Here is a 14,873-nt window from a genome sequence, read left to right as displayed (position 1 = left end):
AATCTTCAGGTGAATGTCATCATGACACCACCTGTGAAGAATAGGAACCCCAGATCAAATTCTTCATATGGACCAAATTCTTCATATGGATCCAAGTCCTCTTACGGACCAAACTCCTCACATGGATCAAATTCCTCAAAAGGATCAAAGTCCTCATATGAATATCATCATGCTAACACCTCTGTTTCACAGGGAAGAGCTAAGGGCTATGAATATGAGCATTATTCTTCTAATCATTATGTTCATAAGTCCTCAAAGAATTTCTCTGCTTATTCATATGCTTATCCTAACTCCTCGCATGTGAAAAGAAATGGACTGGCTTCTATGCCACCTTTCTCGTATGGATCTCGTAGAGTGATGAACTCTTTGCCACCCCTTCAGATGTGGGTGGTGAAGAAAAAGAACTAATCTCTTCTGCAGGGTCAGGTCTCCAGACGTGCTTAATCGTCTGAAGAATTTGCTGGAGACCTGAAATTGCCTGAATGGACGCAGGCTAATCATGAAGAAATGAACCCTCATTTCTCACGTCCTCATACCGTTTTATCTGTTCTATTGGTTGATGAAATTGATCTGATGAATTAATGTCATATTCTTCACAGATGAAGTATATGAGTACGTAAGATGCACTAATTCATCTGTAGGATGATCAACCCAAAGCAAATGAGTGGGTCCTCGATAGTGGATGTACAAATCACATGACTGGTGACAAGAATCTATTGATGGATGTTCCCTTATCTCCATCGCATCTGAAGCATATCATCTTCGCTGACAAAGGCAAAAGTCAGGTATTGGGTCTAGGTAAGGTTGCGATCTCAAAGGATCGACACATGGACAAAGTCATGCTTGTCGAGTCCTTAGGATACAACCTCATGTCTGTCTCAATGCTTTGTGATCTTGATATGGTTGTTATCTTTGGCAAGTATGGTTGTGTTGTGATCATGGAAGCTGACAATTCCAAAGTCTTCGAAGGCTTTAGAAGAGGAGACTTGTATATTATTGATTTCACTACAGGACCTCAACCAGCTGTATGTCTACTTGCAAAAGCTTCAGAAGGCTGGCTATGGCATCGACGACTTGGTCATGCTAGCATGAGGAATCTGCACACGCTCACGAAGAAGAAGCATGTCATTAGCATTGAGAATGTCAAATTCCTCAAGGTTCACTTGTGTGGAGCCTGTGAAGATGGAAAGATGACCAAGGCCAAGCATCCAGCAAAGACAATCATGACTACCACTCGACCATTTGAATTGCTTCACATGGATCTCTTTGGTCCTAATCATTATTCTGCTGTTACAAATGATGCATCTCTATATGTCTTTGTTATTGTTGATGATTACTCTCGTTACACATGGGTGCATATTGTCACTTACAAACATGAGGTGCAGGAAGTCTTCAAACGATATTCTTCGAGGGCTTCAACCAACTTTGGTGTGAAGATCAAGCACATCAAATGTGACAATGGAACTGAGTTCAAGAATTCTGGTCTTGATGACTATCTTGATGAACTCGGTATTGCTCATGACTTATCTGCTCCTTATACTCCTCAGCAAAATGGTGCCGTGGAGCACAAGAACAGGACTCTTGTTGAGATGGCTCGCACTATGCTTGATGAATACAAGATGCCTCATCGTTTCTGGAGTGAGTCAATTGATACTGCATGCCACATCATCAACAGGGTATATCTTCACAAATTCTTCAAGAAGACTGCTTATGAACTCCTCACTGACAAGAAACCCAATGTGAGTTATTTCAAAGTCTTTGGTGCTAAATGTTGGATTAGAGATCCTCATCACAACTCAAAATTTGCACCGAAAGCGCATGAAGGTTTTATGCTTGGTTACGAAAAGGACTTGCACACCTACAGAGTCTTCAACAACGTTCTTCACAAAGTTGTTGAAACTGTAGATGTGCGGTTCAATGAAACTAATGGCTCGCAAAGAGAGCACCTACCTTCTGTGTTAGATGAACAGTCACCTGAGGAATCTATCAAGTTCAAAGCTACTGAGGATGTCATTCCCACCGAAGAATATGTTGAAGAAATCATTCCAGAACGTGAAGAACATCATGCTGATGCACCTGAAGAAAATAGTGCTGAAGAAAATGCTGATCAAATTCCTCGACGACAACCCGCTCATCCTCGCGTTGCAAACGAAGTGCAGATTGAGAAAATCATCAGCGACATCAACATTCCAGGTCCTCTCACACGCTCAAAAGCTTCACATTTGTCTAACTTTTGTGGGCACTTTGCTTTCATCTCTATCACAGATCCCACTAAGGTAGATGAAGCATTTCTGGAGCCTGAGTGGATTCAAGCTATGCAAGAAGAATTACATCAGTTCGAGCTCAACAATGTCTGGGAATTGGTTAATCGCCCAGATCCTCGCAAGCACAATATCATTGGCACAAAGTGGATCTACCGCAACAAGCAAGATCAAAATGGCCTTGTGGTGAGGAATAAGGCACGGCTTGTAGCTCAAGGCTACACACAGGTTGAAGGAATTGATTTCGATGAAACTTTTGCACCTGTTGCTAGACTTGAGGCTATTCGCATATTACTTGCTTATGCTAACCATCATGATATCACTTTATATCAAATGGATGTGAAAAGTGCATTCCTCAATGGTAAGCTTGAGGAAGAAGTATATGTTGCTCAACCCCCAGGTTTTGAAGATCCAAAACATCCTGACAAAGTCTTCAGACTCAATAAGGCCCTCTATGGCCTCAAGCAGGCCCCTCGGGTGTGGTATGATACTTTGAAGGAATTCCTCATGAAGAAAGGCTTCAAACCCGGTTCACTTGATCCTACTATTTTCACTAAATCTTATGATGGTGAATTGTTTGTGTGCCAAATTTATGTTGATGATATTATCTTTGGCTGTACTGACCAACGTTACAGTGATGAATTTGCCTATATGATGAGTGAAGAATATCAAATGTCTATGATGGGAGAATTGAAATTCTTCTTAGGTCTTCAAATTCGTCAACAGCGCAATGGCATATTCATATCTCAGGAGAAATACCTCAAGGATGTACTGAGGAAATTCGGCATGCAAGATTGCAAAGGGGTCAAAATTCCAATGCCCACAAATGGCCATCTATGCAATGAAAATGGTATTGACTTTGATCAAAAGGTATACCGCTCCATGATTTGTTCTTTATTGTATTTATGTGCATCTAGGCCAGATATTATGCTTAGTGTTTGCATGTGTGCCCGATTTCAAGCGACACCGAATGAATCACACCATAAGGCTGTGAAGCATATTCTTCGATATCTAGCTCACACACCAACACTTGGATTATGGTATCCCAAGGGCTCGGTTTTTGATCTAATTGGATATTCAGACTCTGACTATGCTGGTGATCGTGTGGACCGCAAGTCAACATTAGGCACATGCCATTTCCTCGGATGATCTTTGGTCTGTTGGTCCTCGAAGAAACAGAACTGCGTATCACTGTCTACTGCTGAAGGTGAGTACATTGCTGCTGGTTCTTGTTGTGCTCAATTGCTATGGATGAAGCAAACTCTCAAGGACTACGGCGTTAACATGAAGAATGTGCCTCTCTACTTTGACAATGAGAGTGCAATCAAGATTGCTCACAACCCAGTTCAGCACTCGAAGACAAAGCACATTCAGATTCATCATCATTTTCTTCGTGATCATGTATGGAAGGGCGACATCTCTATTGAGCTTGTAAGGACTGAAGAACAGCTAGCCGATATCTTCACTAAGCCCTTGGATGAGAAGACATTTAGCAAGTTGAGGTGTGAGCTAAATATCCTAGAATCTTCGAATGTTCTTTGAAAAGGACACACATCCTAACACTTATGCAAAATTGATGACTTAGATGTGCAACATGCGAAGAAAAGTTTTTCTTCAATCAATGAAGACTAACACTTGAAGTGTGAAGAAATTAACGAAGAATTTGATTCTCAGAGCCCTACGACAATTGTACGCGGTGTCTGAAATCATCATTCTTACACGGTGGGTTACGCCACCACCAAAAGTTGAAAATCTTCAATTGAGTTTTTCCTTAGTTTTGAAATTCCTCAGTTGTTCATTTTCTTCAACTTTGCATTGTCTTCACCATTTCCGTTGTTTTTCTTCAATGCCTATTTATATATATGGAGTTATGTCCTCTACAGCATTCACTTATTGCTAATTATTCAAGTTGCTTTTTCTGCTAAGTGAATGTGATCGGACCCTTTCCCCTCTATGCTAAACTCAACCCAGTCTATTCACAAATTCTTCATGTGCTTTCTATTTGAAACTCGTTCAAAATCTTCACTGTGTCCTTGTCAGCTGAAGAATTTGCGAACGGAACTTTAAAACTTATCTTATCTAAATTTTCGGCTTTGCCGCTCAAACCGTTCCGCATACTGTGAGATGTTTATCTATTCACCCACGATCTCACACGATCGCCACCTCTCAGTACGTGGGTGACACATGTCAAGCGAATGAGAAGGGTCAGGGGCACGTTCGTCCAATTTCTTCGGGCGAACAGTTTTTCACTCCGTCTATAAATACCCCTTCCCTTCCCCTCTTCACCTTTACTCTGACCTCTCTCCCGCTCGAGCTTCCCAAAACCTAGTGCCGCCGCTACTTCATCGCCGTCGGTGCCTCGACCTCGTCACCGTCGTACTCGCGCCGGCTGCGGATTTCTTCACTCCGCCGCCGCCGTAGCTGCCTTCCTCTGCCGAGTTAGGGCGTGGAAGATCTGAACTGACGAACTTCACATCTACACTTCCCAGTTCGCCATGTTCTTCATCCAGGGTAATTAAAAGTTACTTTTACTGCCCTCTTTGATTCAAATGTTTACTACAAAATCTTCAAAGGTGTTTATTCCTCAAATTCTTCACACTCTAAACACCTCACATGTCATCTGTTCTTGATCCGTTTCTCTAAGCAACATTTTTTTAAGATTCCTCAATTGTGTGGATTTTCGATCTATGCAACTCTGGAACCTATGACAAAGAACGCTTAGTGAAATTCTTCAAGACACATATGGTAAAATTCCTCAAACTCGTTCTTTTTGAAAAACCTTCTGAGAACGCATATGACCTCTCCAAATTCTTCGCAACTATACTCTGTTCACAGGTACTCATGTCCGCTGCTGAATCACTAGGTTCTCATCAACTTAACTCATTTGCAGCGTTCCTCGAAGAAAAGTTGCATACCTCTTCAGAAAATTCTATTGTTCATATTCCTCAGCTGAAGAAAATGGCTGATGGTAAGAAGCCACAGAAAGGAGGAAATAGGCCCGAGGTCAACACAGCATTTGAGATCCCTGAGGACATCTATGCTGGATACTGCACACCCCCTGAGGAGGATAAAAATCAGCGCAAGGTGCGCATTCAAAAGATTGAGAGGAGATGGGCACGGGAATGGAGGGAGTACAGATATGTCACTCCCAAGTATATGAAGAAATTCGCTCTAAATCCTCCATGCCCAAGACCTCCATTGGCACCTGGCCAAGAAGCTGATCCCACCAGCCTCAAGTGCGGTGAGGACTATCGTGATGAATGGGCCAAGCGCCAGGCCAAGCTAGCCAAAATAGCTAAGGAAACTGTGAGGAAATTTAATGAAGACTCTGCTGCTGCTGCTACCACTGCTGAGGCCTCCAGTGTCAAGCCGAAGAAGGCCATGGCAAAGAAGCCTGCTCATAAGCCAAGTGCTTCATCCTCAATGCCCTCACGGCCAAGTTCCTCGGCAATGCCCTCACGGCCAGATTCTTCAAAGCCCTCATGGCCAACTCCTCAAGCTACTCCAGCTCCTCCGCCAAAGTCCTCAGCTCCTCCGACAAAATCCTTAGCACCTGTGCATCTCGCCATGTGCCAAAGGACAACAGGCATCTCTATTGCCTCAGGAGCTTCTGCTAGTTCTTCAGCTCCACCAAATTCTTCAACTGGCACCTCTCTGCTGAAGAAAAAGGCCACTGCTGGATGAGGCACTCGACCAAGTCCTCACAAGAAGCATGTTGCCTTTCAAGTGCCATCTGATGAAGACAAAGCTGATGATGAAGAACTTGCCAAAATCATCAGAGACAGGCAGCTCAAGGCCGCTAGAGCCAAAGGCACAAATGTGCCTCTACTTTTGGATCCAAAATTGATCCTTGATTACATTGATCTCTGGCACAAGGACCCCAACACTCTTATGCCTGATTTCAAGCTGACTCCTGGCCAGAGTCATATGCTGACTGCCTTCATTCAAGAAGAAAAATGGAAATTTGAAAAGGCAAGGCAGTTGAAGAAAGCGCAGTACAAGAAGGAGCGCTTCATGAAGAAAAACGTTGTCTCCATGACAACTAAAGAACTTGTCACTATTCAATCTAAGATCAAGAAGCTCAGTGATGAATTTGACGTATACCACGCTGGATTGGAGCCAAAGTCAGATTTGTGAATTTGACTGAAAAGTTCACTTCCAATGTTGCAGCCCCAACGCAACAAGAAAAGCCTCAGGCTGAGGCTTCTGCTCAGCCGACTGAAGAACATGCCAGCACCGCTGATGACATTCAGGCTGCTGAAGAAACTCAGAGTACCAGGGCTGATGACTGCATTCCAGCCGCTGAAGAAATTGCCAGGGCAACCACTAGTGTTGCGCCTGAAGAAATTGAAGAAGTCAGGGCAACTGCATCTGTTGTGCCTGAAGTAATTGAACCAAATTCCTCTGCTCCTCCTGCACCTATCTCAACTCCGATCCTTCCGTCTGTATCAGACGTGAAGAAAACCAAGGCTGCAGAGCGTGCAACAGTGAAGAAAAGGAAAGCATCAACTTCATCAGATTCTTCAGCTCCGAAGAAGATGAAGCCATTGACCAGCTCTTTTGCGAATCCAATTGATGCTATTCCGGTCTCATCTATGCCATCAAAGGACCTTGTTCCTTTTTATGAAGAATATGTGATTCCTAGTGAATCAGATGAAGAAATTCCTTTTGCTGCTTTGTCAGAGCAGTTGGATGAAGAAATTGAAGCGGATGCAATACCTTCAACCCCAACAGTCTCATCGCCCATGCCTCAGTTCACTGCTGAAGCGGCCGGTGTTGAGGAAAAGAGTGAAGAAGAAGATGTGGACATTGGGTGTACAATACCCGTGCTGAATGATGACTTTTGGGAAAGTCAGCACCCCAACTCTCCTCTGTTCACACCACTGCAACAAATTCCTCAGTCACCTGTCAATACTGACGTACAAATGGGATCTGAAGAACCTCGTGCAACCCCGTCTGTCCATGAAGAGATTCCAGCCACTTGTGCTGAAGAAAATGTTAATGAATAATTAAAGACCCAGGCTGTCACTGAAGAAGAACCTGAAATTCCTCAGCCTGTGGAGCCTGAGATTGCGATTCCTGAGGTGGTGATGCAATTGACTGATACTCCTCAGCCCAAGCCAAAGGATCGCTTCTCGAAACAGGAGAAATTCAAGGCTGATGACTTCTTCGGCGAGCATGTTTTCTTCACTAACTTCAACCCTTATGACTCTGCTCATCTTAGAAGGAAGCGTTTCTGGACTGCCAGCCAAGCAAACTTTTATTCTTCACTTCTCTTCAACAAGGACAAAGTCTTCGACCACGAGCATATTCCACACGTCGACATGGAATCAATGCCTTGCTTTACCCCAGTCCTCAGTGTGCTTCATGATGCAGGATTACTCAACTTCTGCACGGATATTTGCGATTGGAATGAAGAGCTCATTCTTCAATTCTATGCAACCCTGCACATCACAGGCGATGCTGATGATATCAACTCTTGGGTGTTGGATTGGATGACCGAAAACACTCATTATAAGGCACCGGACTCTGAATTACTTCATGCACTGCCCATTAGTCCACCCCTTGAAGGAGCTCGCTGCCTATACCAGGAGCCTGAACTCACTGCTCATTACATGCAAGTGCTTATGAAGCCTCTGAAGCCCGGTCAAGCCCCAAGGACCAAATTCCTCATGAAGGAATTGTTGTATGTACCAAGAACAGTCTATCGCATTCTGACGAAGACTATGAGTCCAATCAAAGGCCACGACTCATCTGATGAGGAAATTGTTGGCATCATGAAGAATCTGCAATTCAACATCTTCCTGTCAATTATCATGATTTCTTCATGAGGACTCTGGCAAATGTTGCACTCTCTCCGTTTGAGTTGAAGCCTTACACACCTTGGATTATGAGATTCATCAGAACAAGGTCTTCACTCAACTACAAGGCTGACACTCTCAACCATGGCAGCTACTTTCCCCCCATTGAAGTCCTCAAAAGGACATTTTCCTCAGCTGATGAAAAGGGCAAGGCTGCTGCTGTTATAGATGAAGGCATTCGTCCATTGGATGGTCAGTTCCACAAAGCTGCATCTATTCTACCAATGATGACTCTGCCACTCATGACTCTGCTGCAAATGCATCCAAGCCAAATCCTCAAGCCACAGCTCCAAGAGTGATGACTGACCGTGAGCTTCTTCTCAGTCTTCACCAGAAGGTGGATCGAAACCATAAATGGGTTTAGCATCAATTTGGTTCTATTCTTCACAACATGACTGCTACACATAATGCAGTGAAGAAAAACCATTACTACCTCCATGAAGTCTTCGGTCGCACCTGGGCTATTCTGTCACATCTATATGGTGAAGAAGATCTGAAGCAAATGGGTCTCAAGGAGGATTTTGACTGGTCTGCACCTCCACCGAAGAAATACAAGAAGGTCAAGGTTCCTTCCTTGGTGGCCAGCTCCTATTCTTCATCACGCGATACCGACGAGCATGAAGACTTGGACGACACTGCAGCATGCCCTACAAGAACAAACGACCCCAACAACGCTGGCGTTCCTCCATCTACTTGATATTCTTCAAGGGCGTTAGTCCTCATTTTTGATCATTTTGGTCATTTGATGACAAAGGGGGAGAAATTTGAGTTAGTCTTCAAGCGGGTCCACCTATATGGGCGTTTTTTTTTGCTAAGTTACAACTCTAGTTCTTTTGAAGTCATTGCTGGATCGAGTTGTAAACTTAAACTCTATGGTGGTCTGATACTTTCGTTGAGATTTTCTACATGCTTATTCCTCGTTAATGTTAATGCACACATGCTGAATTACATCAGTCACCATATTTCATCATGCATTTCAAATTCTTCATATTATATGTCAAATGCGTGTATGATTTACAAGATATAGGGGGAGATCTCCATGATTCTAATCTTCAAGTGTGCATGGCTTCAAAAGCAGATTCCTCACTATGCACATCTTCAAGGGGAGTTCTTCTATATCTTGCAATCAAATTCCTCAATATCAGTATTTACACTTCATATGATTATCCCCGTTGAAAACTTAACCTATATTGTCATCAATCACCAAAAAGGGGGAGATTGTAAGTGCATCTAATGCCCCTTAGTGATTTTGGTGTATTGAAGACTTATAAGTTAAGGGACTAATGTGTTTATGAGCGTACACAGGTCTATAAGTCTATGAGGAGTTTGATATTTACAGAGAAAGTCGACCCCTAAAAATGAATATCTTCGACTGAAGATTTTGGTTTTCTGAAGACTTTGAAAGTGAAGAAATTGGTGTGACCTTGAAGACTTGGTATTCATACGAGGAACATGAAGCGTGAAGACTTTTTTTCGTAGTTTCATTTTCACTTTCTTGAGTCATAGGAAACACCGTACTGTTAAAGGGGGTCGAGGAAATACTAAGAAAAAAATTCCATGTGATGCTCAACTCAAAATCCTACACCTACTAATCCCTTCGAGTGAAGCCATTGGAAATATCTTACAGTTCAGTCAATTTCTTAAGTGACAGAGACGAAGTTCTTCTGGTCTCTGAGGAATTTGTTCTGACTGAGGAGTTAGGAATTCGCCAGTGCTGATTGCCTACATAGTGAGGAACATGATAGCCCTGAGGAAATTGAGCCTCAAAATTCCGACCGTTGTTGTGCTATGCGCCAGCTGTCCCAAAATATCTACTCACCTAACGGTCATATCATTCAAGGGCATTTATGTCTTATCATGTCGGGCTGCTCCCTAGGCTATAAATAGCCGCCCCCTACAACCACTTGTTGGCTGCTCTGAGAGAAACTGACACTTGTTATTGGAGAGCATCCCATCCTCCGAGGACTTTGAGCGAAAATCATTAAGTGAGGAAAACCCAAACCCAAACACCTACAAACCCAAAGTGATTGAGCATCACTGAAGAGGTTGATCCTGCGTGGATCCGACGCTTCTTACCTTTGAAGACTGTGCATCTTCCAGACGGTTAGGCGTCATGGTCTAGAGTATCCAAGAGGAAATTGTGGATCGCCGAGTGACCGAGTTTGTGATGGTTTGGAAGTCACCTGAAGACTTACCACAAGTGATTGGGCGAGGTATGTGTGACCTTAGCTCAAGGAGAATACGGCGAGGACTGTGTGTCTGGGACTGTGTGTCCTCAGGTTTAAATACCTAGCCGCTCCAACCAGACGTACAATTGTCACAGCAGTTGGAACTGGTCTACCAAATCATTATCTTCACCAAGCCTACTGGTTCTATTTCCTCAACTCTTCCATTTCCTCATTACTATGTTGTGCACTTGTTCATATCTGTTTTGAAGACTTTGACTAAAGACTTTCTCAATTTACTCAGTTTAATTTCTTCAGTCTGATTGTCTTCATCCTGTGTTATCCTATGTTTACGCTTTCTGTACTTTGTGCTTGTCTTCAATTCTTCATGATGACCATGCTTGTGTTCTGTTATGTTTACATCTGAGTACTTATCACTACAAAAAAATACACTTCCGTGATGATACGTGTTTGTCACAGTAGGTCGCGTTTTTTGTCATGCATGTACATCCATGACAAATTTATGACAGAATCAAGATAGTCATACCTGTGATGTCGTAGAAGTGTTCCATGACATTACCAAAATTATCATCACGGAAGTGTCCACTTCCATGACGATAAATCGCGCGTCACAGAAGTGCTTTCGTCAAGGGTGACCGACACGTGGCATCCACCGTAACGGAACGCCGTTAAGCTATCAGGTCGGGTTTTGGATCCGATAACCCGTTAACAGCCCCGACCAATGGGGATTTTCCACGTGTAAAATCATCATTGGCTAGAGGAAACACGTGTCGGCTCATCGTTGGGACAGATGTCATCCACTCACTGGACAGAAGGCGCCTATGATACGTCGGCACGTGGCACGGCCCAACAGTGGCCCATTCCTGTGAAAAGGCCGGCCCGTTTGACTTGGTCAAAAGCTGGCGGTCCGGCCCATGGAAAGCCTGTTAACGGCTTGTTCGCATATAGCCCATTTACAGCCCGCTAACCCAAGGCCGGTTACACCCTATCCGAATTAGGCTCAGTAGCGTCATCTGGGCCATCCAATATGATTCCAGCCCGTTTTCACTTCTGGCCCATGTATAGCCCATGACGTCTTTCGGCCCATATGAGGCCCTTTGTAACTCTTGGCCCATTAGCGGCCCGTGCTGAAACTGGCCCGTAATGAACAGTGTATTACTTTACACCCATTAACGGCCCATGGTGAAACTGGCCCGTAATGAACAGTGTATCACTTTATACCCATTAACGGCCCATTATTCCGTTGGGCCGTTTCCAGCCCAAGTTAACTTTCGGCCTTCTGAGGGCCCATTTATTCTTGGGCTCATTTGCAGCATTCGGTTACTTATAGCCCGTTACTGTCATTTTCTGCTTGTGGGCCAAATTCAGCCCGTCGTTACAGTCGGCCCGTTTGTGGACCGTTAGTCTGTTGGGCCATTTTCATAGCATCACCAAATACGGCCTATTAACGGCCCGTTATGGTCAGCCCATAAACCGTACGATTTCCATTAAAGGCCCGTCTACGACCCATTAAAGGCTCGTACAAGACCCATAAATGAGTCGGCGGCCCATGGATCCTACGAGACGTAGAAGGCCCATGGATCCTACGAGACGTAGAAGGCCCATGGATTCTACGAGACGTACAAGGCCCATGGATCCTACGAGACGTAGAAGGCCCATGGATCCTACGAGACGTAGAAGGCCCATGGATCCTACGAGACGTAGAAGACCCATGGATCCGACGGCCCGTGAAGGGCCATGGTCGGGCGAGTTGGCCCCCGTTTGAACGATATAGCATATTCAAAGAATTATCCTACTCAATACTATCACCTCTAAAAAGCATACACTATACAACAAAGAGATCAAGGCATAGAAAGGTAGAATAATCCTACACTATACAATAAAGAAATTACAGCCGATTATACCCACTGGACATTATGGTTCGGCACAGGTGATAATAAAGCATACACAAACAGCAAATTACATACACTGGGCAAATACAGCTCATACATCATGGACGCGCATCAACTTAACTCCATTTGAACTATAATCTCTTCAGAAAATAGGATTGGCCGGATTCAGATAGCACAAATTTCAGTCTGCAAAATCTCCAATTCCTTCATGGTTACCTCAGTGTCTTGTTTCATTTTGTTGACTCCTGCATCTAATACCTGCATGTCCAGTCTCAACTTGTTGATTATACGTTGACAATCATGTACACGTTGTCTTGCCACCTCTAGTTGATGCTCGAGAACATCAACACATTCCAATTCCAATCCATAATCATTCGGTAACGGCTATGCCGCACTGCTCGCAGATCTTTGTGTTGATGTCACTTCATCCTGAAATGTTTCTGTAAGTACACATGACTAGGGCAAAAATATAGTTACAACAGTGAAGCGAACAAGACACTATTTTGTACTACATGGCAAAACAGGACTAACAATAATGTTACACGTCACTTTAAAAAAAATTGTTACACGTCATGAAGCATAAGCAGGTGATATTTTAAAAATTATAAAAAAGATAGTCTGTGCAGCCTGCATACAGAAATCCCTCTTAGCTCACCAGAGGAGCATGATGTTGGGGCCCAATCGAAAACACAGACAAGTTACAAATTTAGACAGCACGTTGCGTATAAGTAAGCAAGCAGTTGGCCATTTTGTGCCTCAATTAAAGTCTTAGGGAGCATAATGAACAGCAGAAGGTTTCATACAAACATACTACAGTAGGCAAAACTATGCAATAATTAGCGTAGTATAAACTAGATTGTGAGTCTCATGCAATAATAGTTGGTTAATAGACTTCAAAGCTTCAGGCACACTTCGGCAGAGTAATTAAATGGTAATGCCTTTAATTAAGTCAACTAATAGTGATACAAGTACCGAACATCAGGCATGATTATTTGGGCATCTCATTACAAATAAAGCAATTGAAAAGAGAAAATTAACTATGCCTGAAACAAACAAGGAATTGAACTGTTGAGTTGCATACAGTGACTTACCTTAGCAGGTTGAAGAGGCTCAGCGCAGCTCCTACTTCTCTTGCAAGGCTCCTTCCTAACATCTTGTACATGGAAATCCTCAATCTTATCTTCATTGCACCCCCTTTGCAAGGTGACACAAACTAGTTACTCGTCTCCTTGGAAGATAAATATGCATACTTTCCAGTCCGTGAACACAAAAGGATGAGATTATAACAAAACAACACCACATAATGAAGCCGCATCTCTTGCACTTGCACACAATGAAATGAGCATTTACTATGTCTGCACTATGTAAAAACTAGGCATACCTTCGAACTGGATCTCCAGGTACTCTTGGAGAGCCTACTGTAGTGTACAGCCAAACCTTTATGTCACCTATGAGTTAGACAAGGCCCCACTACAGCAGCCCTTAGTGTTTAAATCGTTGACAAGCTCTGTTAGAGTGTTAGGTCAATAACAGCAAGTAATCAAAGCAAACAGTCCTAGTATGGCTGGCTGATGCAAACAAGCAATTGAACAGATGTGTGAGCAAATCTTACATATCAAGAAAAGAAGCAAAGAAGGAGGCTTAAAGACCATCACTTGACTGACCAGATTTAAGGGGCATTTAAACATCATGTGCAACGTATGAACTAACATAAACATTGCATATTCCAGAGTCTACAATGGAATGCACATGTATTAGGTTATGCCATGTATGATGATGCCTAAATGTACAGATAGCAGGCAGGAGTGATTCATCATTGCACGCATAATTGAATTGCAGGTTAAGGGCCAGTTCGATTCCGCCTTTTCAGGGCATATTGTCAAAATAAGCCATAAAAGATGTAAAGAAGTCATTTTTGAGTTATGGGCTTGGGCTTAACTAATTTCGCTTCGGAGGGGGGTGTTTCGGGTAGAACCTCACTAAAAATTGAAGGGAAGGGGAATAGTGAAATGACTCTCTTGTCTGCCTATATTACACTCAAAATGCAACTGCTGACGCCCGTGTCACACCTGGCCCTCAATTAAAACAAACACGCAAGCATTCATTGCCCTGCCCGCTTGCATCTCCTCTCCCCTTTCCCTCTACCTCGATCCCCTGCCTGCAGAACTAGGGTCCTCCAGCGAGCCGTCGCCACTGGTCCCATCTGGCCTGGTCCTCGACGATGCTATGTCCAGCTAGGCTACATGGCCGGCGGGTGGGGGCAAATCTCCCTGGCTGCTCCTCCCTCTGGCGCCGCCCCTCATTCTCATGGTCTCCAGCAGCTGCTCCACTGTGGTTCGTCCAACGCACTACTCCGGCGGGCACTGCACAACTATGGCTGATGCCACACTGCGGCAGAAGGCATCTTATTCCCCCTCCCCTCCTCCCAGGCCATGGCCTTGAGGTGCTGTTGAAGGATGAGCTCATCCAACAAGGTGAGGATCTCCTCTGATTTTTTGCCAAATTTTCATTCTGATCCACTATACGATGAATTGCTATGAGCTGCTTCTGCTGCTGCTATATGATGCACTGCTATGAGCTGCTCCTGCTGCTGCTATATGATGAATTGCTATGAGCTGCTGCTGCTGCTGCTGTATGATGAGTTGCTATGAGCTGCTGCTGCTATATGATGAA

This window comes from Triticum aestivum, chromosome 6D, assembly GCF_018294505.1.
Source record: "Triticum aestivum cultivar Chinese Spring chromosome 6D, IWGSC CS RefSeq v2.1, whole genome shotgun sequence".
NCBI lineage: Eukaryota > Viridiplantae > Streptophyta > Magnoliopsida > Poales > Poaceae > Triticum > Triticum aestivum.
The sequence above is the reverse complement of the archived record's forward strand: the minus strand, read 5'-3'. Positions refer to the sequence as shown.